The sequence below is a fragment of the Pristiophorus japonicus genome, chromosome 2 (genome assembly GCF_044704955.1).
Source record: "Pristiophorus japonicus isolate sPriJap1 chromosome 2, sPriJap1.hap1, whole genome shotgun sequence".
Taxonomy (NCBI): Eukaryota; Metazoa; Chordata; class Chondrichthyes; family Pristiophoridae; genus Pristiophorus; species Pristiophorus japonicus.
In genome coordinates, this window is record NC_091978.1 from 234,446,972 (window position 1) to 234,473,197 (window position 26,226).

A 26,226-nucleotide genomic window follows, 5' to 3' on the forward strand; every position below is an offset into this window, starting at 1 on the left:
GTGGATGCCAACCACATCTCCCAGTCTGCAGTCCATAGCTGCACTGCCAGGATCGAGCAGTATGTCACCTTCCCCACTGAATTTAGCAGTCAACAGGACAGAGCTCGTGGCTTTGCAGCAGTGGCTGGCCTCCCTCTCAAGCAGGGCATGATTGACGTGATACACATGTGACCATCAGGGCATCGGAACATGAGCCACAAGATGTTTGCTGGAGGATAAGGGATACCCCATGCAGACATGGCTGGTGACACCCTTGCGCTGCTCCACCATGCCCGAGCAGCACAGATATAAACAAAGCATTTTCTCTCAAATTAATATGGATTGGTGGAAACAATCCAAAGACCAGTAGTAAACATAGACAACTAATTCACTTTCTACACAGATATGGGGTCATTTTAATAATTGGAATGGAAAATTCAATGAAAATAGTATAATGCGTAGCAACTTTGATAGCGGCCATTTTACATTATCGCCCAATGTTAAAATTACCCCCAACTACTTTTTTGCTTAAATTACTGAACTGGGGAAATATACTCCTATGTTCCCAAAATAGGCCACAAAGAAATAGGTACTATCTTGTGGACAACGGTTATCCTTTGGAGAGAGAAAGAAAGAAAAAGTGAAAGATAGAGAGAGAGAAAGAAAGAGCAAGAGAGACAGAGAGAGAGAGAGCGAGAGAGAAAAAGAAAGGAAGAAAACAAGAAAGAAAGAACGTAGGAAAAAAATACATTTATATAGCGCCTTTCATGACCTTCGGATGTTCCAAACGCTTTACAGCTAATGAAGTATTTTTGAATTGTGGTCACTGCTGTAATGGAGGGAAACATGGCAGTCAATTTGGACTTCCTCCAAACCCTCCCCTCCATTGCTTCACATACAATTAATTACATTGTACAGGTGCTGTTATGTGAGTAAATGTGACAGCCAATTTGCAGGTAGCAAGATCAAACAACAGTAATGAGATGAATGACCAATTAATTTGTTCTTGGTGGCGTTGGCTGAGGCAAGAATCATCTCTTCTTCAAATAGTGCCATAAGATTTTTAATATCCACTGGAACAAACTAATGGGGCTTTAGTTTAGCTTTTTTTTTTCAAAAATATACTTTAATCATATAAAATTTTCACAATACATTGGAAAATAACTCAGTACCTTGCGGTCAGCAATTCCATACAATTCGTTTGGATGCTGACAGCAGTTCCATACAATGCACTAGCGTGCATGCATTTCATTTCAAGATTCAGTTTAGTACAAGCCGTAAATCACGTTACATGTAGTACTGTGCAAATGAGGGTATTACATGGAGCAGATGAGAATAGGTTTACATTAGATTCCAGGATACATTTCAATACCGATCACAAATCACGTTACATGTAGCACTATGCAGATGAATGCAGTACACGGACCGGATGGGGATACATTTACATTTCTTTACAAGTTACTAAACAGTGCAGAGACTTTCATTATACATGGCACAACACAGGTGTTTTTCAGTACATGGTGCTCTATGTATACAAGCAGATTAACAAGTACAGCCCGAGGGAGGTCTGATTCCACCCCTGGGTTTACTGTGGCAGAAGGGCCTTAAACTGTGGCTCTTCCCCATCATGCCTTTGTGGCGACTGCACCAATCTTTAGTGCGTCCCTCAGCACATACTCCTGGACCTTAGATTGCGCCAGTCTGCAACACTCGGCCATGGATATCTCCTTGCTCTGGAAAACCAGCAAATTTCGGGAAGACCAAAGTACATCTTTCACTGAGTTGATGGCTCTCCAGCAGCAGATGATGTCTGTCTCGGTGTGCTTCCCTGAGAACAGTCCGCAGAGCACAGAGCCCTGTGTTACAGAGCTGCTTGGGATGAACCTCGACAGCAACCACTGCATCTCCTTCCAGACCTGCCTTGCAAAGGGGCAGTCCCAAAGGAGATGGATGACAGTCTCGTCCGCACCACAGCCAACTCGGGGGCAGAGTGCCGTGTCTCTGAAACCCCGACTGTGCATGAAGGATCTGACGGGTAGGGCCCTTCTCACCGCCAACCAAGCTATGTCTTGGTGCTTGTGTGAAAACTCTGGTGATGAGACATTCTGCCAAACAAGTTCAACAGTCTGCTCGGGGAACCGTCCAACAGAATCCATCATCTCCTTCTTTTGTTGGGCGTCCAGGACCTTGCGTGCCGACCACTGCTTTATGGCCTTGTGGTCAAAGGTGTTTCTCTTGAAAAACTTTTCCACGAAGTACAGGTGCTGAGGCATGGTCCAACTGGTTGCAGCGTTCCGCGGCAGCCTGGCCAGACCCATCCTTCGCAACACCGGGGACAGATAGAATCTCAGCACGTACTGACACTTGGTGTTTGCGTACATTAGCATTTTAACTACAGGATGGAACCACACACAACTCAGCATTACTTCAGCACTGCTACAATGGGACTTGAACGTGAAACCTCCTGTCTCAGTGTTAGCGAGTATTAACAAACAGAGGAATCCCAATCTCTATTATGTGTTTGAAAAGAAGCAAAAGAAATTGACAATTATTGACCTTAGCCATTGCATCAGCTAAAATACTCAGCTGCCAATGCGACTAGCTGGATGGTTTATCATTTCTTTATTATTAAAACATTATTATTCATGTAAGATTTCAGTAAAAACATAAATGAGCTGTATACAAATAATAATTGAAAAAGAGCAAATGGTCCACATAATTAAGCTAACAGGAATAAATGAAGACACAGAAAAGCAAAATGGAAAAAATTGTAGGAGTATAAACTTTATACATTGTATAAAACTTGCCTGATAATGAATATTATTCTGAGATCATATTTATATTTTTTAAACCAAGGCCAATTTATAATTATTGCAAGTAGATACTCCAGCGACTGTTATTTGATATATTTACTTCTATTTTTCTGAAGAAGGATCTTTCGTAGAAACTCACGGATCCTGCACATAATGTGGACCAGTGAATTCAAAATCTTATAAACGGGTCCAATGCTGCCACCTTGTGTGCTTAGTATTTCCCCTATGTCAACCTGAGCATTGCAAAATTTTCAGTTCGAAGAGCTGGCAAACTAGAAGACATGGAAAGCATTTCAAGGAAGAAAGAAGGCAGATGTGCAATTCAGTCTTCGTGTATAAGATAATGCCTCAAAAGAATGGATTTATTGGCTTTCTGCTATTTCAAATCTGGACTAAATTAGAAGTACATTTATAGATTTAAAAAAAAACATTTATGAGCAAGCACAAATAAACAAATCCTTATGAAATCCTATGTGGAGAAACAGTATTTTTGTATAATAGAGATGAATGATGATTAATAGGGCCAGATTTTCCTGCAAATTTGAACTAGACAGTTGGAATTGGGGTGTAAAGCAAATTTCCACCGTAAAAGATCAAAGAAATTTGGGTGTGAATGTGTTACACTCAAACTTGCATTCGCCCGAGTTCCCCCAATCTTTTACATCTGTTCATTGAGTCCTGCGCCCGGATGCATCATAGCTGTTATCATGACACCACCCCTGTGGTGAAGAGTGGGACATGCAGATTTCCTGTGGTTAGGCTGGTTCAAATGGGTATAAAATGATGCTCAAAATTTTAGGCGCAGCAGGAAACAAAGTCCTATTTCTGGTGTTTAATGGTGAATCTTTAAGCCATTTATTTTTTTATTTCTCATCACTGACACCTGCAATATATTTCCTGTTCCATTAAATACATCTTTTGTCATCAGTATGGGTTAGATTAAAATATTGTAAACCATCCACAATTGTATTTTCTTACAAATGCTGAAGTAGAAATTGGACCTGATTGTGACCATTTTATGAGGACAACCACCCTGCGACCCAAGGTCACCTGAAAGACATCTAACCCGATATTGGGGTGGCTATTTAAAAGGCATTCCTGACGACTACCTAAAACAAGCGTTAGGCCCCCTATATATAAATTAGGGGCCTAACGTCATGTTTTAAACCTCCTTGCAGAAACTGGATTACGATGAGTGGCGCTGGCACCAGGCCTGTGACCAGTACTGTACGCATTACTTCAATTAGGGTCTAACCAGTGCTTTATATACAATAACAAAATCACTTCAATTGATTTGCACTCTATCGTCTTCTAATATTATCATCATTAGCATTCGAATAAAGATCGTGAACAACTTATTTTGGATATAATGGTTTCTGAGTTTGGCGCGGGTGGGGGAAGGGGTAAGTAAGACAGAGATGCTATCTGTGGATAGCTGGTGTTGAAGAGTGGAATTGAGATGAATGAATGAATGGTTCAGAGTTTGGCTTGTTTATGTTTTTCCCTCCTGTTTTATCTAACGCAATGTGAAATGCTTTGAGGTGTTTTCCTGTACAAGTCATCACGCCCCCGATCCGAGTCCATCTCTCCCGTAACACCTTATATGAATCCCTCGCTTCCTATCTTCTTACATTATCAAGCCAGCTATGACCAGAGTCACGATCAACATCCACTGTGATGCATTTATCCCTCTCATCTTCCTTGATCTTTCCCCAGTGTTTGGCATAGTTGAGTCCACTGTCTTCCTCCAAACCCTTCCCTCCGTTGCTCATCTGCTTTTGACTGCCCTTGTATATTTTCATTCCTACCTCTCAAAACATAGACAGAGCATCTGCAGCATCTCTTCCCACACCACATTATCATTCTGGAGTCACCCAAGGATCTATTCTTGGCTCCCTCCTTTCCCTCATCTATATGCTACCTCTTAGCGACATTATCTGTGGACATAGAGCCAGCCTGTACATGCATGGTGATGATGCCAAGCTTTACCTCCCTTGACCCCTTACCTGCCTCTATGCTGGCCCACGATTGGTCTGACATCCAGTATTGAATGAGACATAACTTTCTTCAGTTCAACATTGGGAAGACTAAAGCTGGATTTTTGGGTCGTTTACGCTCCGGATTTCACCGGGTTTTGACCTTCTGTGGCGAAAAATGGGGCGGTGAGGTCTTTTGTGTCCGGTCGTGATCCTCTGGTTGCGTTTTGCGGCGGCGCTTAGAAGCACCACCGGGAAGAGCTGTGCCGGGTGTGCAGCGCCTCTCGTTGCGACACCGACAGTAGTTTCGACTCACAGCCGACCCACAGATGTGTGCAAGGTGGTGAAAGTGACGCTGGGCGATCTCCTGGGCATTAGTTTCGGCAAATTTGATCTTTACATCAAAATAAAGTGGACGGTCGGTATTTTTGAATCTCGGCGTTAATTACGTGCGGAAATAAACCTGGCCGATATTATGGGCGTTGGTTTCGCCCATTCTGATGATTCCGCCCCAAAAAAGTGGGTGGGCGGTATTATCTTTTCCTGGCGTTACATACATGGGGAAAGTAATGTTCGGCGATAAGTGTTCGAAAAATGGGCATCAGTTTCCATTTTGTGGCTAAATGAGTGATATCTGGACGTTATACTTCATTTCAGCGGTAAAATGGATGTTAAGTGGGCGTTATGCATGCAAAAATAATGCCCCATGGGTTTTCCCTGATTTTACTTGCTAACATTCTTTCATGCTTTCTCTTTGCTTTTCAGATATCTTTTTTAATTTCACCCTGCACTTTTTATACTCCTCTAGAGTTTCTGTAGTATTGAGTTCTCGGTATCTGTCATAAGCTTCCCTTTTTTTCTTTATCTTACCCTGTATGTCCCTTGACATCCAGGGGGCCCTAGATTTGTTAGCCCCAATCTTATTTTTTTGTGGGAAACTACTTGCTCTGTACCCTCAGGATCTCTTCCTTGAATGCCTCCCACTGTTCTGACACTGATTTACCATCAAGTAACGGTTTCCAGTCCACTTTGGCCAGATCCCATCACAGCTTAGCAAAATTGGCTTTACCCTAATTGAGAACTTCTTTTTCTGGTCCACCTTTGTCCTTTTCCATAACTACCTTAAATCTTACTTACCCTTGATTATCTATTATTATTGGGATGCTTTTAATGTCTTCTACCGTGAAGACCAATATAAAATATTTGTTCAATGTCTCTGCCATTTCCCTGTTTCCCATTATTAATTCCCTAGTCTCATTCTCTGAGGGACCAACATTTACTTTAGCTACTCTCTTCCTTTTTATATACCTGTCGAATCTCTTATTATCTGTTTTTATATTTCTTGCTTGTTTAATCTCATAATCCACCTTCTCTCTTTTATTATTGTTTTAGTCATCCTTTGCTGGTTTCTAAAATATTCCCAATCCTCTGGCCTACCACTAATCTTCACAACATTGTATGCCTTTGTTTTCAATTTGATATCATCCTTAACTTTCTTAGTTAGCCACAGATGGTTCATCCTTTTCTTAGAGTCTTTCTCACTGGAGTATATCTTTGCTGAGAGTTATGAAATATATCCTTAAATGTCTGCCATTGCTTTCACACCATCTTACTCTTTAATCTATTTTTCCGGTCCACTTTAACCAACTCTGTCTTTATACCTTTGCAATTGCCTTTAAGTTCAGGACACTAGTTTGAGACCCAAGTTTCTCACCCTCAAACTGAATGTGAAATTCTAACACGCTATGATCACTCTTCCCTAGAAGATTCATTACTATAAGATCATTAATTAATCCTATCTCATTACACATTACCAGAACTAAAATAGCCTGCTCCCTGGTTGGTTCCACAATGTATTTTTCTCAGAAACCATCCCGAATACACTATGAACTTGTCCCCAAGGCTTCCTTTGCCAATTTGATTTGTCCAATCTATATGAAGATTAAAATCACCTATGATTATTGCCATACCTTTCTGACAAGCCTCCATTATTTCTTGATCTATACTCTGTCCTACAGTGTAGCTACAGTTAGTGGGCTTATTGACTACTCCCACCAGTGACTTCTTTCACTTGTTATTTCTTGTCTCCACCCAAACTGATTCTACATCTTGATCTTCTGAGCCAATATCATTTTCCACTACTGCACTGAACTCATCCTTTATTAACAGAGCTACCCCATCTCCGTTTCCTTTCTTCCTATCCTTCCAAAATGTCAAATATCCCTGAAAATTCAGTTCCCAGCCTTGGTCACCTTGCAACCACATTTCATTAATGGCTATCAGATCATACTCATCCATTTCTATTTGTGCCGTCAACTCATCTATCTTGTTACGAATACTGCGTATATTCAGATAAAGAGCTTTTAATGTTGTCTTTTTACCATTTTTCCCTACACTGACCCCACTTTCTGGTGCTCTCTTATGTTTATACGCTCTGTCCCTTCCTGTCACACTCTGGTTATCATTACCCCTATCGCTACCCTACACCATTGCCTTCTCCTTTCTTTTTGACATATTAAGTTTCTGCTCATCTGATCGCGCCCCCCACCCCCGCTACTATTTAGTTTAAAGCCCGATCTACAGCCCTAGTTATTTGATTCGCCAGAACACTGGCCCTGGCCTGATTCACGTGAAGCCCAGCCCGACAGAACTGCTCCCTTTTATCCCAGTACAGGTGCCAGTGCCCCATAAATTGAAACCCATTTCTCCCACACTAATCTTTGAGCCGCGCATTCATCTCTCTGATCTTATTTACCCTATGCAAATTTACTCATGGCTCAGGTAGTAATTCAGAGATTATTACCTTTGTGGTTCTGCTTTTTAAATTAGCCCTTAACTGTTCATACTCCCTCAGCAGAACCTCTTTCTTTGTCCTACTAATGTCGTTGGACCATGCCAACTGGATCTTTCTCCTCCCACTGCAAGTTCCTCTCCAGCCCAGAGGAGATGTCCTGAACTCTGGCACCAGGCAAGCAAGACAGACTTTTACACCCAATTTACATATGTTGACTCAGCTCCCCTATTCCCTGTGATTAACACGTATTCAAGACTAATACTTACAGCTGACTGACAGTTAACTGTCACTGGCAGGCAACTTCTGTTAACTATAGTTTAAAAGTTCTAGGTTTAAATCAAAATGTTAAACTAAATTTCATTTTTTACAGCTTCTACTTACCCAAGACATACCAAAAATTCCCATTCTTTCCAAATTCCCAAATAAGCCACTCTGTTTAAGTCCACTCCTTTGAAGACTGCTCTGTGCAGAATCACCTTGGGATGTTTTTACATGAAAGGCACTAATACGTTGTTATACATGTTTTCACATAGAAGGAGTAGGTTCAATGTGTAGAGTAATCTTTTCTCATTCCTTAGATCTTTTATATCTGGGGTGGTTGTGCTCAGCCATTATCTTGGACTACTCTTACGTCTCCTTTAAGCCTCTTCTCCGAGACTCATCCGGTTAAAAACTAGACACCCTTCAAAGAAAAGAGAAATGGTTACAAATCATTGTTCTACACACATTTTGCATGATCTATTTGAAACATTTCTAATAATTCTATTGTACACTTGATGATATATATTCTAATCATAAGAATTTACAAAGGAATGTTTGAGAATAAAAATCATTGAACATTTTTTTTCACTTGCAAACAAGGCCCTTGCCTTCTATGTCCTTATCGTCGATGACTGCATTGACATCATGGCACCAGCGGAAACTTGGCTGAGGGATAGTGACACACTATTTTTAATCAAAGCCTTCCCTCCCGGCTATACCTTCCACCACTTGCCCCACCAAATCACTGTGGTGGCGTTGTGGCTCTCATCACCAAATCATGTCTTGTTCTGTCCCGCTACTCCTCCGGCACTTTCTCATCTTTTAAACATTTCACCTTGTTCCTCACCTCTCACCTCTCATTTAAAACTCTTTTTCTCACCCGCCTACCCAAGCATGATAAAAACTTAATCACGGATATATATCCTCACTGCTTTCCTCCCTCAGCCTTTGCACCGAGCGACATCTCATCCTCGGTGACTTCAAACTCCATCTCAATTCATCATGCTCTCTCTCCTCCTGAATTCATTACCTTCCTGTCCTCCCTTAATCTCTCCCTCTATGTAAATTGCTCAACCCATAATAACAGCCACCCGCTTGACCTTGCAATCTCTCGTGGCTTTGCTATTCCAACTGTGCAAATTAAAGATAAAGCCATCTCTAACATTTTCCTTGTATCGCTCTCGACGCACATCCTCCTTCCCCAATTCAAACCTACTTCCTTCTGCATCCGATCCTGGAAAAAACTCTCTTCAAAATCTCTTACAACTGCACTTATTAACTCAAAACTGTCCAATTTTAGGCCCTCTTTTAACAATGACATTTCTGCAGTCACCGATCTGCTCAACAACACCATCACCACCACCTTTGAAGCCCTAGCCCCTATTAAAAAGATGACTCTCTCCCACACTGGCTGTTACCCCGGTACAGCCCTCATCTTCGCTCCTTCAAGTCAAAAGGGCACAAACTTGAACGGATGTAGCAGACAACTGGTTTACCCATTCACCGTCAGATCTGGCTCAAACACATAAAATATTATCGGTTCTTACTCTTGTCTACAAAAACTGTTCACGATTCCAGGATCATTCTGGATTGCAAAAATAACTCCCGGCTACTATTCTCTACTGCTAACCGTCTCCTTAAGCCATTCTCCTCTGTCTCCACCATTCACACCTCCAACAACAAGTGTGAAGAGCTTATAGATTTCTTTGTCTTAAAGATTGAGACCATCCAAGCAGCTGCCTCTGCGAGTTCCCTTCCTTCCCCTAGCCCACCGGACCAAACTTCATCTGAGGCTCCCACCTGCCCTAGCCCTAAACTCATCCTTCTCTAGTTTCTCTTTGATCTCCCCTCTTGATCTCTCCAAACTCATCTTGTTCACGAGACCCACTTCCTATTCCCACTAAACTGTTGACCACCCAACTTCCTTTTTTGGCTCCCATGTTAGCCGACATTGTTAACAGTTCTCTCACCTCAGGTACTGTTCCCCTCTCCTTCAAATCTGCTGTCATCACCCCTCTCCTCAAAATCATAGGCAGTCCTTCAGAATCGAGGAAGACTTGCTTCCACTCTTAGCATGAGTTCTTAGGTGGCTGTACAGTCCAATATGAGAACCACAGTCTCTGTCACAGGTGGGACAGATAGTTGTTGAGGGAAAGGGTGGGCAGGGAGCCTGGTTTGCCGCATGCTCCTTCTGCTGCCTGCCTCAAAAAACCAACCCTTGACCCCACTTTGCTTGCTAGCTATCACCCCATCTCCAACCTCCCTTTCCTGTTCAAAGTACTTGAACATGTTGTTGCGTCCCAAATCCGATCATCTTTCCATGAATTCAATGTTTGAATCCTTTCAATCTGGCTTTTGCTCCTGCCACAGTACCGAAACTGCTCTCATCAAAGTCACAAATGGCATCCTTTGTGACTGTGACAAAGGTAAACTATCCCTCTTCATCCTTCTGGACCTGTCTGCAGCCTTTGATAAGGTTGACCACTCCATCCTCCTCCAATGCCTCTCCACCATCGTCCAGCTAGGTGGGACTGCACTCGCTTGGTTCCATTTTTAACTATCTAATCGTAGTCAGAAATTCTCCTGCAATGGCTTCTCTTCCAACTCCCGCATCATTACCTCTGGTTATCCCCCAAGTATCTATCCTTGGTCCCCCTCTTATTTCTCATCTATATGCTGCCGCTTGGCGATATCATCCGAAAACACGGAGTCACTTTCCACATGTACGCTGACGACAGTCAGCCCTACCTCTCCACCACATCTCTCAACCCCAGCTTGTTATCTAAATTGACAGATTATTTATCCGACACCCAGTACAGGATGAGCAGAAATGTTCTCCAATTAAATATTTGGAAGACCGAAGCCATTATCTTTGGTTCTCTCCACAAACTGCGTTCCCTAACCACTGACTCCATCCCTCTCCCGAGCATCACTCTGAGGGTGAACAAGACTGTTCACAACCTAAGTGTCATATTTGACCCTGAAATGAGTCTCCAGTCACATATCCGCGGCACAATGAAAACCGTTTTTTTCCACCTTCGTAACATTGACCGCCTCCGTCCCTGCCTCAGTTCTGCTGAAACTCTCATTCATGCCTTTGTTACCTCTAGACATGACTACTCCAACTCACTCCTGGTTGGCCTCCCACAATCTACACTATGTAAACTTGAGGTCATCCAAAACTCAGCAGCCCGTGTCCTAACTTGCACCAAGTCACGATCACCCATCACTCCTGTGCTTTCTGACCTTCATTGGCTGCTGGTTAAACAACGCTTTCATTTCAAAATTCTCATCCTTGGTTACAAATCACTCCATGGCCTTGCCACTCCCTATCTCTGTAATCTTTTTCAGCCTCACAACTCCACAAGATGTTTGCTCTCTTCAAATTCTACCCTCTTGAACATTCCTTATTATAACTGCTCAACCACCAGTGGCCATGCCTTCAGCTGCCTGGGTCCTAAGCTCTGGAACTCCCTCCGTAAACCTCTCCGCCTCTCTATCCTCCTTTAAGACGCTCCTCAAAACCTACCTCTTTAACCAAGCTTTTGGTCATCTGCCGTAATTTCTTTTTTTGTAGCTCAGTGTCAAATTTATCTGTTTTTCTTGTAACACTGCTGTGAAGCACCTTGGGACGTTTTACTACATTACAGGTGCGATATTAATAAAAGTTATTATTATTATGGACTCCCTCTTTAACAAAAATCCCTATGATTCCAGCAGAGGGCACTAAACTCTGTCATTTGCTGTTCTTATAATAAGATTTTTTTCCTTTGAAGTTTCTTTTGTCGATTTATTTTGAAGTTTTGATGTGCCTTTTACCTATAGTTTGGTTTACCATATGATATTGCAACCACAGTGCAGCAAATATATTCAAAATATAATTAGATACAAAGATGAAAAGTGAAGGTTCCCAAATGTATTTTGCTAAGCCCCCATTGGGGATTCATGTCCTATGGGCACCCTATCATTTGAAGAAACAGTGGGCCATAATTTGCTGTAGCAGGGCATCCAAAAGCAGCTGCCGTTGGTTAGACTTGCCCTTCCTTGCACGTTAGGTTTGAATTTTTTAGCGTGGCAAGTTGCTGCAAGTGCGAGCTGATTATGCCTCAGCAAGGGAAACAGAGCACCGGTGAATAGGGAAAACAACAGGTTGTTTCTTAACCAATCAGATTGACAGATTGTAAAAGTAACAGTGTGATAACTGAGAAGGGAGTGTAAATTAGAGTGGGGGAATTCAATGTCAAATCAGATATAGAAAGAAACACAAGATTGGATTAAGAAAGAGAAAAAAGAGACAGAAAGAACAAGTAAAAAAAAAGTTATATTTAAAAATCTCCAACAACAAATAAAACCTGAATAAATGTGACTCCACACAGAGCTTCAGATCTTGGGGCAAAGAACAGATTTTTGAGTCGAAGTTTACGACTGAAGTGAGACAAGACAGAAAAATGCATACTAGGAAGAGTCGCAGGCACAAGAGTTGCTCTGCCTGCACCCACCATAAAGCTACCAGCCACATCTCCAAGTCCTAGTGCATTTATCTGGCAATGACCAAAGGGAACTGGCTCTGCAGTACATATGAACATAAGAACATAAGAATTAGGAACAGGAGTAGGCCATCTAGCCCCTCGAGCCTGCTCCGCAATTCAACAAGATCATGGCTGATCTGGCCGTGGACTCAGCTCCACTTACCCGCCCGCTCCCCATAACCCTTAATTCCCTTATTGGTTAAAAATCTATCTATCTGTGATTTGAATACATTCAATGAGCTAGCCTCAGCTGCCTCCTTCGGCAGAGAATTCCACAGATTCACAACCCTCTGGGAGAAGAAATTCCTTCTCAAATCGGTTTTAAATTGGCTCCCCCGTATTTTGAGGCTGTGCCCCCTAGTTCTAGTCTCCCCAACCAGTGGAAACAACCTCTCTGCCTCTATCTTGTCTATCCCTTTCATTGTTTTAAATGTTTCTATAAGATCACTCCTCATCCTTCTGAACTCCAACGAGTAAAGACCCAGTCTACTCAATCTATCATCATAAGGTAACCCCCTCATCTCCGGAATCAGCCTAGTGAATCGTCTCTGTACCCCCTCCAAAGCTAGTATATCCTTCCTTAAGTAAGGTGACCAAAACTGCATGCAGTACTCCAGGTGCAGCCTCACCAATACCCTGTACAGTTGCAGCAGGACCTCCCTGCTTTTGTACTCCATCCCTCTCGCAATGAAGGCCAACATTCCATTCGCCTTCCTGATTACCTGCTGCACCTGCAAACTAACTTTTTGGGATTCATGCACAAGGACCCCCAGGTCCCTCTGCACCTCAGCATGTTATAATTTCTCCCCATTCAAATAATATTCCCTTTTATTGTTTTTTTTTTCCAAGGTGGATGACCTCACATTTTCCGACATTGTATTCCATCTGCCAAACCTTAGCCCATTCGCTTAACCTATCCAAATCTCTTTGCAGCCTCTCTGTGTCCTCTGCACAACCCGCTTTCACACTAATCTTTGTGTCATCTGCAAATTTTGTTACACTACATTCTGTCCCCTCTTCCAGGTCATCTATGTATATTGTAAACAGTTGTGGTCCCAGCACCGATCCCTGTGGCACTCCACTAACCATCGATTTCCAACCCAAAAAGGACCCATTTATCCCGACTCTCTGCTTTCTGTTCGCCAGCCAATTCTCGATCCATGCTTACAAATTTCCTCTGACTCTGCGTACCTTTATCTTCTGCAGTAACCTTTTGTGTGGCACCTTATCGAATGCTTTTTGGAAATCTAAATACACCACATCCATCGGTACACCTCTATCCACCATGCTCGTTATATCCTCAAAGAATTCCAGTAAATTAGTTAAACATGATTTCCCCTTCATGAATCCATGTTGCGTCTGCTTGATTGCACTATTCCTATCTAGATGTCCCGCTATTTCTTCCTTAATGATAGCTTCAAGCATTTTCCCCACTACAGATGTTAAACTAACCGGCCTATAGTTACCTGCCTTTTGTCTGCCCACTGGTTTAAACAGAGGCGTTACATTAGCTGCTTTCCAATCCGTTGGTACCTCCCCAGAGTCTAAAGAATTTTGGTAGATTATAACGAATGCATCTGCTATAACTTCCGCCATCTCTTTTAATACCCTGGGATGCATTTCATCAGGACCAGGGGACTTGTCTACCTTGAGTCCCATTAGCCTGTCCAGCACTACCCCGCGAGTGATAGGGATTATCTCAAGGTCCTCCCTTCCCACATTCCCATGACCAGCAATTTTTAGCATGGTTTTTGTGTCTTCTACTGTGAAGACCGAAGCAAATTAATTGTTTAAGGTCTCAGCCATTTCCACATTTCCCATTATTAAATCCCCCTTCTCATCTTCTAAAGGACCAACATTTACTTTAGTCACTCTTTTCCGTTTTATATATCGGTTAAAGCTTTTACTATCTTTTTTTATGTTTTGCGCAAGTTTACTTTCGTAATCTATCTTTCCTTTCCTTATATCTTTCTTATTCATTCTTTGCTGTCGTTTAAAATTTTCCCAATCTTCTAGTTTCCCACTAACCTTGGCCACCTTATACGCATTGGTTTTTAATTTGATACTCTCCTTTATTTCTTTGGTTATCCACGGCTGGTTATCCCTTCTCTTACCACCCTTCTTTTTCACTGGAATATATTTTTGTTGAGCACTATGAAAGAGCTCCTTAAAAGTCCTCCACTGTTCCTCAATTATGTCACCATTTAGTCTGTGTTCCCAGTCTACTTTAGCCAACTCTGCCCTCATCCCACTGTAGTCCACTTTGTTTAAGCATAGTACACTCGTTTGAGACACTACTTCCTCACCCTCAATCTGTATTACAAATTCAACTATACTATGATCACTCATTCCGAGAGGATCTTTTACTAGGAGATCGTTTATTATTCCAGCTCATTACACAGGACCAGATCTAAGATAGCTTGCTCCCTTGTGGGTTCTGTAACATACTGTTCTAAGAAACAATCCCGTATGCATTCTATGAATTCCTCCTCAAGGCTACCCCATGCGATTTGATTTGACCAATCGATATGTAGGTTAAAATCCCCCATGATTACTGCCGTTCCTTTTTCACATGCCTCCATTATTCCCTTGATTATTGTCCGCCCCACCGTGAAGTTATTATTTGGGGGCCTATAAACGACACTCACCAGTGACTTTTTCCCCTTATTATCTCTAATCTCCACCCACAATGATTCAATATTTTGTTCATTAGAGCCAATATCATCTCTCACAACTGCCCTGATATCATCCTTTATTAACAGATCTACCTCACCTCCTTTCCCTTCTTGTCTATCTTTCCGAATTGTTAGCTACCCCTGTATGTTTAATTCCCAGTCTTGGCCACCCTGCACCACGTTTCTGTAATGGCCACCAAATCATACCCATTTGTAATGATTTGTGCCATCAACTTTTACTTTATTCCGAATGCTGCGTGCATTTAGGTAAAGTGTTTTTATACTAGTTTTTAAACCATGATTTTTAGTTTTGACCCCTCCTGCAGCCCCTTTATATTCATACATATTGTCCCTTCCTATCACCTTGTGGCTTACACTTACCCCAGTGCTACTCTGCTCTGTTGCCTCCTGCCTTTTGCATTCTTTCTTGGGGTCCTGTTCATCAGAGCTCTCACCCACTCTAATTAGCTCAGAGCCCTCTCCTGGGTTCCGAATACTCCTCGCATTGAGGCACCGAGCTTTCAGGCTTACCTTTTTATTAAACTTTGACCCTGTGGAATTTTGCTGTGCAGTGGCCCTTTTTGTTTTTTTCCTTGGGTTTCTCTGCCCTCCACTTTTACTCATCTGCTTTCTTTCTTTTGCTTCTGTCTCCATTTTGTTTCCCTCTGTCTCCCTGCATTGGTTCCCATCCCCCTGCCATATTAGTTTAACTCCTCCCCAACAGCACTGGCAAACATTCCCCCTCAGACATTGGTTCCGGTCCTGCCTAGGTGCAGACCATCCAGTTTGTACTGGTCCCACCTCCCCCAGAACCGGTTCCAATGCCCCAGGAATTTGAATCCCTCCCTGCTGCACCACTGCTCAAGCCACGTATTCATGTGAGCTATCCTGCGATTCCTACTCTGACTAGCTCATGGCACTGGTAGCAATCCCGAGATTACTACTTTTGAGGTCCTACTTTTTAATTTAGCTCCTAGCTCCTTAAATTCGTCTTGTAGGACCTCATCCCTTTTTTTACCTATATCGTTGGTACCAATGTGCACCACGACAACTGGCTGTTCACCCTCCCTTTTTAGAATGTCCTGCATCCGCTCCGAGACATCCTTGACCCTTGCACCAGGGAGGCAACATACCATCCTGGAGTCTTGGTTGCGGCCGCAGAAACACCTATCTATTCCCCTTACAATTGAATCCCCTATCACTATCGCTCTCCCACTCTTTTTCCTGCCCTCCTTTGCAGTAGAGCCAGCCATGATGAGTCATCCCCCTCAACAGTATTCAAAGCGGTGTATCTGTTTTGCAGGGGGATGACCGCAGGGGACCCCTGCACTACCTTCCTTGCACTGCTCTTCCTGCTAATCTTCCATTCCCTATCTGGCTGTGGACCCTTCACCTGCGGTAAGACCAACTCGCTACACGTGCTACTCACGTCATTCTCAGCATCATGGATGCTCCAGAGTGAATCCACCCTCAGCTCCAATTCCGCAACGCGGTCCGTCAGGAGCTGGAGGCGGATACACTTCCCGCACACGTTGTCGTCAGGGACACCGGAAGTGTCCCTGAGTTCCCACATGGTACAGGAGGAGCACATCACGTGTCCAAGCTCTCCTGCCATGACTTAACCCTTAGATACACTTAATTTGGCGACAACAATGTTAACAGGTTACTTACTGATATAAAAAAGAAAAAGAAAAGCTACTCACCAATCACCAGTCAATCACTTACCCCTTTGGCTGTGACGTCACCTTTTGATTTCTTTCTACTTCTTTATTGCTTTTTCTCCTGGCTGGAGCTGCACCAGCATGCCTTTTGTAGGCCTCACCAACGCCACAAACTCCCGCCTCTGACTGCCGCCGCCTCTCGCTGTCGCTGGGCCTTTTGTAGGCCTCACCAACGCCACAAACTCCCGCCTCTGACTGCCGCCGCCTCTCGCTGTCGCTGGGCCTTTTGTAGGCCTCACCAACGCCACAAACTCCCGCCTCTGACTGCCGCCGCCTCTCGCTGTCGCTGGGCCTTTTGTAGGCCTCACCAACGCCACAAACTCCCGCCTCTGACTGCCGCCGCCTCTCGCTGTCGCTGGGCCTTTTGTAGGCCTCACCAACGCCACAAACTCCCGCCTCTGACTGCCGCCGCCTCTCGCTGTCGCTGGGCCTTTTGTAGACCTCACCAACGCCACAAACTCCCGCCTCTGACTGCCGCCGCCTCTCGCTGTCGCTGGGCCTTTTGTAGGCCTCACCAATGCCACAAACTCCCGCCTCTGACTGCCGCCGCCTCTCGCTGTCGCTGGGCCTTTTGTAGGCCTCACCAACGCCACAAACTCCCGCCTCTGACTGCCGCCGCCTCTCGCTGTCGCTGGGCCTTTTGTAGGCCTCACCAACGCCACAAACTCCCGCCTCTGACTGCCGCCGCCTCTCGCTGTCGCTGGGCCTTTTGTAGGCCTCACCAACGCCACAAACTCCCGCTTCTGACTGCCGCCGCCTCTCGCTGTCGCTGGGCCTTTTGTAGGCCTCACTAACGCCACGAACTCCCGCCTCTGACTGCCAGTGACTTGCAGATCTGTCCCATTAGTTGCAAGAACACCTGTCGCTAAATTGTATCATGGGGACATCATTGCCAGTGGCAGTCAAGATTATCGCCTCCCTCTTTTGTATCTCGACCTCCAGACTAGCATAGGAATTAGGGACTATTTGCAGTATCAGCTAATGTGCATCAATTACACATGTATCAGACAGGAAACTAATGCAGCGGCCAGCATAGTTAGCACTTTCATCTCATTGCCCACTGAATAGCAACAGCAGCATGGCATGGCTTCCCAATGTCACTACATATCCAAAGTTGAGGGGTCATTGAAGGTAGGAAAGGGGTCATCCTGTAGCCCATCCTGTCAGTAAGTTACACTGCATCACACAGGTAGTTTGATTTACAAAGTCTTTATGCTTCGTGATCTGCTCCATGCTCCACAACCTTGCCATCATGAGGATACAGCCCTTGCCATCAGGCATATGGTGACCAGCTGAGGAGGAGGAGGAGGAAGAATCGGAATGGAGGAGGCATGCAGGCAGACCCTTTCTGCCTGGGCTATCTGGGATCGAATCATCTGACTGCGGTACCAGTGAACGCAACCCCAATTCCCCATTTAACATTAGTCCCACATCTTACCTTCTCTCTGTTACTAAACATCACAACGTCATCTTAGTCACAATGGTACAATAAGAACCGCCACAAAACAAACATTCCAAACTACTTTTATGAAACACACCATTTCAATCAAAAGTCAACGGCCCTGAAATTCATGGTCCCTGGAAGGACCATTACTGCCCGTTTGCAGCAGCCATTCATCAAAATCGAATGGCCGCCGCTTTGGGTTCAACGGGCCGCCCCGACATAGATTCGGCCCGGGAGGTCTTACAGCAGTGTGGGCCACTGCCTACTCTCGAGGCGGTGTGGGGCTTGCGGCAGTAGTGACACACTAAAACTGCCGCTCCGCCCCCGGACCTATTTTCAGCATGAAAAAGTCGTCCCTTTAGCTGACGGTGCCTCTGCCAGCTTTTAGGGCCGGGGCAGAGTGGCAGAGATCTCGGAGCCATGGGAGCGGAGAGAGACAAGAAGGTAAGATCCAAACCAGAGGATGTTCAGCAAAGAATCTGCACTCAATGGGAGATAGTGGGAGAGAGGGGGAGAGAGAGAGGGAGAGAAGTAGAGGGAAAGAGAGAGGGAGAGAGAGAGAGGGAGAGAAGGAGAGGGAAAGAGAGAGGGTGAGAGAGAGGAAGGGAGAGAGAGGGAAGGGAGCAAAAGAGAAAGGAGAAAGAGATAGAAGTGAGGAAAGGGAATTAGAAACAGAATGAGAAAATTTGATTAGGAGAGAGAGAAATAGAGAAATAGGAATAGAGAAAGAGAAAAGGGAAAAAAAACTATAGAGAAAGAAAGAAATAGAGATCTCGAGATTCACAGAGAGAAAACTGAAATTTCAATCCAGGGGTTCACACTGGAAACGTTGCCCCAGCTCAGCATTCCGAGCGGTAACAAATGGGAATCTGTTCCACCACTGCTGCCACCAGGCTAGATCCAAGGTGGCCCATCCTCTGTCATCGAACTACAGTACGCAGATGATGCTTCTGTCTGCATACTGTAATATGCAGTATGCAGACTCGGAGGCCAAACTCCAAGTCATCATCAACACCTTCACCGAGGCGTACGAAAGCATGGGCCTTACACTAAACATCCGTAAGACAAAGGTCCTCCACCAACCTGACCCCGCTTGACAGCACTGCTCCCAGCTTATCAAAATCCACGGTGAGGGCTTGGATAACGTGGACCATTTTCCATTCCTTGGGAGCCTACTATCAGCAAGGGCAGACATTGACGATGAGGTCCAGCACCGCCTCCAGTGTGCCAGTGCAGCCTGCAGTCGCCTGAGGAAGAGAGCTTTTGAAGACCAAGACCTCAAATCTGGCACCAAGCTTATGGTCTACAGGGCAGTAGCGATACCCGCCCTCCTATATGGCTCAGAGATGTGGTCTACTTCCAGCAGACACCTCAAAGCACTGGAGAAGTACCACCAGCGCTACCTCCGCAAGATCCTGCAAATCAATTCGGAGGACAGATGCACCAACATCAGTGCTCTCACTCAAGACAACATCCCCAGCATCAAAGCACTGACCACATTTGATCAACTCCATTTGACGAGCCACATTATCTGCATGCCTGATACGAGACTCCCAAAGCAAGCGCTCTCCTCGGAGCCTCAACAAGGCAAGCAAGCCCCAGGTAGGCAGAGGAAATGCTTCAAGGATACCCTCAAAGCCTCTTTGATAAAGTGCAACATCCCCACCGGTACCTGGGAATCCCTGGCCCAAGACGGCCTAAAGTGGAGGAGGAGCATCCGGGAGGGCGCTGAGCACCTGGAGTCTCATTGCCGAGAGGATGCAGAAACCAAGCACAGACAGCAGAAGGAGCGTTCGGCAACACAGGCACCAGTACCCAACCTTTCCTTCAACCACTATCTGCCCCACCTGTAACAGAGACAGTCGGTCCCGCATTGGACTGTTCAGCCATCTGAGAACACACTTTTAGAGTGCAAGCAAGTCATCCTCGACTTCAAAGGAACTGTCTATGATGATCTTATGTGTGCCTAACCTGCGGTTTCATCTCAGTGTCTCCCCTATGGCTGCCTCACGGGTCTGGGAAGGCTGCTGTGTTCCCTGTGTGGAAGCTGCAGGTGTCCCGATACCCTCGAGCAGCTTTGGGCATGGAAGGACCGGCTGGAGACCGATCAACACCATCCTGGGAGGGTTCAGTCTGATTTGGCTTGGGCGAGGCCATGCGTGGAGGCACTGGCGGAGCGACAGATTGGGGCCAGGAATGCTGCAAGCCGGATGGAGTGCATCATCCATATCCTGGCCTGAGGAGCCTGAATAACTCACCAGGGGTGGCATAATAACACCACCACCAATCTGAGGCAGCTCAGAACGGTGCTGTGGCACCACACCGGAAGGTCCCCTGTGGCCAGTGGTGGACCCAGCCGCGAAAGCAAGACTGAGGTCTCGGGGAGCATCCAGCTGAGACAGCATATGAGCAGCCACAGTCTGAAAGCCACCAGATATGACAGCACTTAGACGCTCCGTCGACTCTTGCAGAACCGTGGCCATCCTCTCCAAAGCAGCACCGATACGCTGGCATTGCGGAGGGAATCACAGGGCTCACCAGTGCCGTTTTAACGACTATGTATACAAAGGCTGCAGCACAAAGGGCCACCTCCAGTGAATGTGTAAGAGAAATATGACTCACTGTGTTGATGAAGAGTCTGCAGAATACCATGAATCCAGCGTGGATTAAGAATCGATGGACAGAGAGGCAGCCCAGTCCCACGGGGAGGTACATAGCATGTTTATCTGCACCACCAAATGTTCTCCACTGAAAATGGAAGTCGAGATAGAGGGAGTTCCAGTCTTCATGGAAGTGGACATGCTGGCGAGCCAGTCAGTGATGAATCAAGGAGCCTTTGAGAGGCCATGGGACAATCAGGCTGAACGACCCGAGTTGGTCCTGGTTCAGGCAAAGCTGCGGATCTACACCGATGAACTTATCCCAGTCGTTGGTAACGCGAATGTAAAGGTACTCCATGATGGCGCGGTGCACAAGTTAACCCTGTGGATTGTTGCAGGTGATGGACCAATGCTGCTCGGCAGAAGGTGGATGGAGAAGATCCATTGGAAGTGGGAAGACTTCACCCCTCCAGCGATTGAAGCCCTCTGCGCTCAGAGGCAAAGCAAACCCTCACCTGAAGTGGACCTGGCACCGAAGAGCAGACCAGCACAGCACCCGAGGCACAGACCACTCAGCACGACTGCGTGGAGATGATCCAGCTGAGACGACCCGAACGCACCTTCCAGGCTCCAGTGGCAGGACTCTGGAGGAAGAAAATCGGATCCAGAAGCGACTTCCTAACTTCGAAGGCAGAACCCAGGGAGAAGAGGATCACCACAGTCAACATCGTGGACGAAGGAAAGATGGTGCCCAAACCACGAGGTGATGCGCTGAAGACAAAGTTGGCCGCAGCCAGACCACGAGATGCAGCACTGATGGAGCAACACGTGGCACCAAACGGAGAAGAGGATTGGGGTAAAGCAAGTAAAGCTCTCTTAAAGGAGGCCTGCAATCCACTACAATTAAAGGGACAGTTCCACACACTCAAGCAATGTAATAAGAACTGTAAGTCAGAGACAAAATGTGGAACTGATAATCTGAATTGTGTACATGCAACCAGCGAGGAAAAGTCGCGCGATTATGTAAAATGTGTAATTAATGATCTGAACTGTGCACATGCAACCAGCGAGGAAAAGTCGCGTGATCGCGATCGGACCCACAGAGTGTCCATCATAAGTAAGGAAAAGTTGTACGATGTAGGATTTCAACAGCACGCAGCCAATGCAGCGGGCAGACACCCATCGCGTGCACACAGGTCCAGCGAGCTACCCAATGCTGTAGCCTGCGTCCCGGGTACCAGAGTCATGCACCATGAAGTGTGGCCACAAACAGCCAACACACACGAGCTGCAGAGCAAGCGACCTCAGCAGGGCAACGGCACCAATATCGATAATATGCCCCTGATCGGCTCCACCTCTCGGGCAACCGATGGCACCAACTGCCACGAGCCTGAAGGAGCAGACTGTACTAAGGCGCAGTCCCCAGACCCCACCGCCACCAAGGCGATATCCCTAGATGTAGGGTCACCCGCCACTGTTCCCCCAAAGGAAACAGGATTCCAAAGCAAATGATACTCAGGCCAGTGAGTCAGCAGTTCCCTGTGCACTGCTTGACGACAGCTCCTCAGGGAGCAGCAGCCCCCCAGGGCGCAAAGAAAGGACAGGGAGGTCACAGGCATCTGTGAACTGTCCCGACGCTAGGGACCATGGCAACAGCCTTGAGAGCAGGCCATGCGAGCCAACCGGGTTCCCACTGCCAGCACCGGGCATTGAGCCGCCACCAGGCTGCAGGGACACAACCCAGCAGCTCCGGAACTAGCTTGTCCTCATGCACTTGTCGCACCACGGAACCACACACAAAGAAAAATGCAAAACCCACTTACCGGAACTTGAATGTACATGAATGCTAGGAGCCCCCGCCATAATCGATGTGGGAGGGGTGGGGAGAATGGAGTGGTCGAGGGTACACACACACAAACAGCAACCACCAGCACGCTACTGCACCAATTACTCACCCTAAGTTGAAGTGACCCGCCAAGGGTCAACCAGACAGAGCCCATATAGAGCTAAGCCCAGAGCACAGTCAATGCAGAGACGATTTGCACTGAGGGCTCAGGGGAGAGTGATGTCATGTATCCTACATGTCTACTGTTGGTACTATCACAACTCTTTTGAAGACAAAATTAAACATTTAAATCAATGGTACCCCCGATCTGGGGGACACTCCAAACACTTTTCACATGCCCTTTTTTGTGTTTTTTTGGGGTTTTTTTGTAATTTTTGTGGGGTTTTTTGTGGGGTTTTTTGGGCAGTAAAACCATAAATTTTACAAGTGCCCCCTATAAAAGGCAATTAAAACAAATTAAACTTTAAAACATATAAAATCAAATTAAAATTTGGTTGCCGGGGGTAATGATGCACTCCAGTCCCTCCGGCGCCCACCTCTCGCGGAAAGCCGCGAGCGTACCGGTGGACACCGCGTGCTCCATCTCTAAGGACACCCTGGACCGGATGTAGGCGCGGAAGAGAGGCAAGCAGTCGGGCTGAACGACCCCCTCGACCGCCCGCTGCCTGGACTGGCTGATGGCACCCTTGGCTGTGCCCAGGAGCAGTCCTACAAGGAGGCCTTCGGACCTACCCACTCCACTCTGCACAGGGTGCCCAAAGGTCAGGAGTTTGGGACTGAAGTGCAGCCAGGATTTCAGGAGCAGCCCCTTTAAATAGTGGAACAGAGGCTGCAACTGTGGTACTATCACAAGGTGTACACCAGAGGGCACAGCAGTGGGACATTCATAGATTACCTGTGCAGGTGTGCCTGGCCCAATATAAAAGGCAGGCCACCAGGTGTGATCCTCACTCTGGAGTTAACTAATAAAGGACTAAGTTCACTACAGTTCAAGTACAACACACTGTCTCATGGAGTCATTACTAGAGCATCTAAGGACACTACACCCTTTGCAATAAAGACCAAGATACCATTGGCCTTCCTGATCACTTGCTGTACCTGCATACTAACCTTTTGTGTTTTATGGACAAGTACCCCCAGGTCCCGCTGTACTGCAGCACTTTGCAATCTTTCTCCATTTAAATAATAATTTGCGCTTTGATCATGTAAGGAGCAAGGATTCATTCAGAAGAAGAAGAACAGCTGAAAAAAATATAACGAGATTAAAGAGAGTAAAAAGACCTAAAAGCAAAAGGCAGCTTTAGGGGCTACTAATGTGCATAATTTACCACTGACTCCCTTCCGATGCCGAGCTCCCAGCTGCTGTGCATTATAGGGCTGAGAGCTCGCCATGAGCAAGTAGTTCGGGCTGAACACAGAATATTCCAGAGGTATGGTCTGGTGGGAAATGGAAAGCAGTATGGGTCATCTATTTAACACCAAGAGTGGAAAGATTTCCCAAGTAATTTTTGCCAACACGTTTATTTTGCCAAATCTGCCGATAGTGTCTAATTGAATCAGATTGTTGCAATCTTCCTTCAGAGTCAGATATTTGTGAGTTCACAACCTACTCCAGCACTTAATCACATAGTCTAGCCTGACACTTCACTGCAAGACTGAGTCAGTGCTGCATTATGGAAGATGCTATTCTTTGGTTGAAGATATTAAACCAAGACCCTCGCCACAAAATTGTGTAGCGCCGGCCATTAAGGCCGGTTTTGCTCAACAAATGGCAGCCGCCTTGCTTTTGCCGGTTTCTGCTACCATTTTGAGCAGGTCAGCAGCGCTGCTGTTGCCTGCATTTGCCTTCCATATTTAAATGATGCAGATCGTGACGTCAATCAGTGTGATTTTCGACGTCGTTGCTCTGGATACCTCCCTCTCCAAACCACACACAGAAGAACGTGCGTGCAGCAGTACAACAGAAATGCTGCCAGCGCTTCTTGAAGGGACACACATATTTCAGATAAGTTTAGATTTTTGCTTTTGGACTTTTTTTTAACATGTTATTGGAGTAGTGACTTAGTGCAATACATTAAAATAAATGTTAAAAGTGTACAGGGAGTGCTGCTGGTCGTTTGCCAGACTTTGGATATTAAAGGAAGACCTCTGAGAACACCACTTGGTCACAATCCTGGGGGCTTTAGTTGCAGGCCCCCTAGGCTGCAACATTATATGGCGAAGGAGCAGAGGCAACAAAGGGAACAAGCTAGTTGCAGAGGGAGGAGGAAACAGAAGAGGAAAAACCAGAAGGAAGATGGCAACTCAGAGGGCCCTGTTCTGGTCAGGATAGCCGGGATCCGATTGTCCACCTGTGGTACAAGTGACCATAACCCCAATTCCCCATTCAACATATCTGCTGAAGCAAAGGGTGGTCCATACAGAGTGGTCTTAAATGGAGTGCACTTAAACAGAGTGTTAAAGTTGTGGAGACAGTGAAAGTTTCTGGTCAGCACTGGTTGCGTACTAGATGTAAAAAGTGAAATTTGGTTTAACATTTTGAATTTAGCTTAGAAATGTTAAAACTGTAAAATAAACTGTAGTTATTATTTAAGGTCTCCTTATTTACGAAAATATATACTTGCATGGAGGCAGTTCAGAGAAGGTTCACGAGGTTGATTCCTGAGATGAAGGAGTTTAGAAGAATGAGAGGTGAGCTTATTGAAACATATAAGATTCTGAGGGGGTTGACAGGATAGATGCAGAGAGGATGTTTTCCCTCATGGGGGAATCTAGAACTGGGGACATAGTTTCAGAATAAGGGTCAGCCATTTAAAACAGAAATTAGGAGAAATTTCTTCTCTCAGAGGGTCGTGAATCTTTGGAATTCTCTACCTCGGAGAGCTGTGGAGGCTGGGCCATTGAATGTATTTAAGGTGGAGATAGACAGATTTTTGAATGATAAAGGAGTTGAGGGTTATGGGGAGCAGGCGGGGAAGTGGAGTTGAGGCCAGGATCAGATCAGCCATGATCTTATTGAATTGTGGAGCAGGCTCAAGGGGCCAAATGGCCAACTCCTGCTTCTATTTCTTATGTTCTTAACAAAAACTACCTGTCAGTGGCAGTTAACTGTCAATCAGCTTAAGTGTTTGTCTAAATAGTTACTAATTACTGCGAGCAGGAAGCTGTCAGCACTTATAACTTGGGTGTGACTCAAAGGTGTATTAAAGTAAGTAGTCTCTGCTGATACATAGAGTATTAAAGTTGGGAATTTGGAGAGAGGGAAGGAAGTGCTGCTTTTTGCCTTTATTACTTGTAGTAGACTGTGTTACAGGTAAATATATAATTTAATCTACTTTTAAATTAAACTAGATCTAGTAATTAGTTTAAAAAAAACTTAACTATAAGCCAAGTTAATTAAGTGCATAAAATGTAATTAATTATATAAATAAAACAAGGTTATATAGGGATGCAACTGCAGTATGTGGGAGTTTGTGGAGAGCATTGCGATCCCAGACAACCAAGTCTGCAGTAAGTGTCGGCATTTTGAGGAAATTCAGCTCAGAGTTGCTAAGCTGGCATCTGAGGTGCAGACATTGGGGGGAATCA